The following is a 4,081-nucleotide window of genomic DNA, read 5'->3' as shown; positions in this document are numbered from 1 at the left end:
ACGCAACCTAATTGGTTACAAGTATGACCATGTCGATCAGGACAACTCGAACAGTATCCAAATTGTGTCTGCAACATTGAATCAACGTGCCAAAAAATGTAAGCAAAAATTTTATTGCTTAACCAATTTGTATATTTTTTGCAATGTGTCTCGGATGACAAAGACCTTGTCATTTATTATCAAATCAAAAGACAAATTTTTAATATTCAGCCCTGGCATTATTAACCGGATAGGATGTACGGTCCCAAAGTAAAATTGATGCGTGTGCTATTTTCTCTAAGCAGTCGGCTAGATATCGAGACATGACACGCAACCTAATTGGTTACAAGTATGACCATGTCGATCAGGACAACTTGAACAGTATCCAAATTGTGTCTGTAACATTGAATCAATGTGCCAAAAAATGTAAGCAAAAATTATATTGTTTAACCAATTTGTATGTTTTTTGCATTGCGTCTCATCGGATGACAAGGACCTCATCAATTTATTATCAAATCAAAAGACAAATTTTTAATATTTTTATATGAAGTGACATAACTGTAGCAAAGCTTGAATTCAATAACTCAATTAGAACAAATGAAGTTTAACGACACGATTAAAATTTGGAAAAAAAGGTCAGAGAGACGTAGCATACTTCAATGGATCAAATCATCTTTGAATCATTTCAGACCAGTCAACTAATTGCCGTATTTTACATTATTTTACTGAGAGCAAAAGTAATTCTATGTTACTGATTAGAGATGATAATTTGAACCGTCAAGATCGAAAATCGCGGTTAACCGAATTCAATAGGGCGAAAAAATCGAACCGATGGTGCAATTTGGCGGATATGATTTTTATTTTAATGAACCGGCTCGTGACGGTGTGGGTATGGTATTTACTCCGTCGAACCGAAGCCGAACCGATTACCCGTTAAAAAAAAATAATTGAATTGAGTATTGGGATTTACGTTACTTTTCTATCTAACCCAAAACAAAATCTCCCCCCCCCCCCCCCCCACCCCCAATTACATCTACATAACTCAGCTGGACAACCCACTTACCATTACCCTATAATAATAGTATTAGTATGACAGTATATAAATGCAAACCCTACTCTTCACAAACCACAAACTCATGCACGGCTCCTTTTATTATTAATTTTTTTTTTATTGTGTGTAAAAAATTTTACTTCATCATACTCTAGAGTTTGTACAACGTTTAGCGAGAAGAAAACTGACGAAGAGGTACATTTTTTTTTATTTAAATCTTAGTTAAAACCATTCTGGAGTAGGTAGTATCGTTGTATTCTCTACTTATATTTCTTATTTACTATATAGAAATCAACTTTGAGTGTTGATCTATGCTAGTAAGACTTGTGGGGAAGAATGAATCAAGTAACTTCGATGCACAACAATTAAGAATGAAAGAAAAATTTAGTATTGTTATATTTATAATATTGTTTGTTAAATTTGTAGTTTACAATTGAAAATTGGGATAATGTCTGCATTTTCGTTTGGAATATTGTTTGATAATGTTTACATTTTTATTTGGAATATTGTATTTTTATTTTCATTGACTTTTTTCATAAATTGTTTCATATCAATTTGACGGATTGATCTATAAAAAATAATTTATTTTCGTGGTTATTAACCGAATCGATTCGAACCGTACCGAACCGATTTACGTGGTTATGGTGCGGCTATGGTATGGTCAAAAAATTGATAGTGCGATTATGATTTTGACCAAACCGATCTATAATCGAATCGTTGCCAACCCTATGTTTAGTGAAGACTATGCGCAGTTATTCTCTTCTTTGCAGAATTTCAGAAAAAGACAGCTTCAAATTTGACCATATTTACTTTAAAGGAAGTAAACTCTTCGGGGTTAAGTTTCCCAATCCCCGAACTTCACGCTAATCACATTGATAAACTTTTAAATTGTTACATTTACATTATTGAACTTTAAATTATTTCAATTACGCCCCTACATTAGTCTGGCATTTGTTTTCAAGTTCGACTATATAAATGAAACAATTTTAAAGTTCACCAAACTTTAAATTATTTCATTTACATAACTTAACTGTGAAATTATTTTATTAATATCACAAAATTTTAAGTATTGTTTCAATTACACGACAATCACATAATGTTAAAGATACGTAAACTTAATGTTTGTTTCAATTAGGTACTAAATATTGCCCCCTCTTTGTAATTTTTTTTAAATATATGCCAAAAAATAGAATTAGGAATAAACATATATATATATTTTTTCAATTATGTGACTCAAGTTTATTATTTTTTTCAATTAAATAACTAAACTTTAACATTTCTCTTCATGTCTATTAGTCCCACTGCCACACAGAAATGCTAGCATTCTACTTCAAAAAAATTCTTACGATTGGGACATGAAACACGTAACCAAAAAAATAAATAAATAAAAGGGGAAATAATATGATTAAACATATCAACCAGATAGGATGTACGGCCCCAAAGTAAAGTTGACGCGTATGCTATCCTCTCTAAGCAGTCGTCTAGATATCGAGACATGAGATGCAACCTAATTGGTTACAAGTATGACCATGTCGATCAGGACAACTCGAACAGTATCCAAATTGTGTCTGTAACATTGAATCAACGTGCCAAAAAATGTAAGCAAAAATTATATTGTTTAACCAATTTGTATGTTTTTTGCAATGTGTCTCATCGGATGACAAAGACCTTGTCATTTATTATCAAATCAAAAGACAATTTTTTAATATTACGCCCCTACATTAGTCTGGCATTTGTTTTCAAGTTCGACTACATAAATGAAACAATTTTAAAGTTCACCAAACTTTAAATTATTTCATTTATATAACTTAACTGTGAAATTATTTTATTAATATCACTAAATTTTAAATATTGTTTCTATTACACGACAATCACATAATGTTAGAGATACGTAAACTTAATGTTTGTTTCAGTTAGGTACTAAATATTGCCCCCCTCTTTGTAATTTTTTTAAATATATGCCAAAAAATAGAATTAGGAATAAATATTTATTTTTTAAATTTCAATTATGTGACTCAAGTTTATTATTTTTTTCAATTAAATAACTAAACTTTAACATTTCTCTTCATGTCTATTAGTCCCACACGAAAATGCTAGCATTCTACTTCAAAAAAATTCTTACGATTGGGACATGGGACACGTAACCAAAAAAGAAAAAAAAATTGAAATAATATGATTAAACATATACAAAAGAAAGATTATAAAAGAGAAAGAATACAATTTCAGAATAATTGTCTAAGGGGATGACTAAAGTGCGTTCTTCTACGACTTCTTTTCACGATTTTAAATATATTTCCTCGAACTCACGCAAGGAAAATACATGCTGGTTTTACCAGTTCTCTCGTTTTTATTTTTCTATTAAATTCCTGGAAGTTAATTTAGTCCAATGTGGAAGTCAGTCTACCATTACATTCATCATGTCAGTATACACACTTATTGGACTTCTCTCTTTCTATGTTCCCATTATAATTCTCTTAAAACTTAATCGAGTAAAAGCATGATGTAATCAAAACTGTTCTAAGGGGATATTTTGTTGATAATTTTCCAAATAAATACCAATTTTTACCATTGTGAGGTACGTCAGATAGTTAGCACGAGTCAAGAGATCATATATGAAAGATTCTAAGTAAAAGAGGACATAGGAAGGCCAACCGAGACCCTTAAGGACTTCGGCAGCCGCCCACTGCATTTGGACAAGCAGGCCGCGGCGTGCATGTAATTCTGCAGGTCTTGAGTAGCTATTAACATAAATGTCAAATTCATCTAGTAACAAAGCTTAGTTCTAAATATTTTTTTGTTGGATTTTATCATTTGTACACTATTTCCTTTACACAAAGTTTAACATTGCTTTTATTTTCAAAAAAATTTGGATTAATTAAAAAAAAAAAAATGTGACAAACTGTCAAACTTGGTGCACTGCACCAAGCATGACTGTTTTATTTTCTTTCTCGTGAAACTGGAAACAGAGAAATATAGAATAGTCAGACGCCAGAACAGTCAAATATGACCGCCTGCCAAAATGAGAACGATTGCCATGCCCACTCCGTTCAC

The sequence above is a fragment of the Olea europaea genome, unplaced genomic scaffold (assembly GCF_002742605.1).
Source record: "Olea europaea var. sylvestris unplaced genomic scaffold, O_europaea_v1 scaffold617, whole genome shotgun sequence".
In the NCBI taxonomy this organism is placed as follows: Eukaryota; Viridiplantae; Streptophyta; class Magnoliopsida; order Lamiales; family Oleaceae; genus Olea; species Olea europaea.
The sequence above is the reverse complement of the archived record's forward strand: the minus strand, read 5'-3'. Positions refer to the sequence as shown.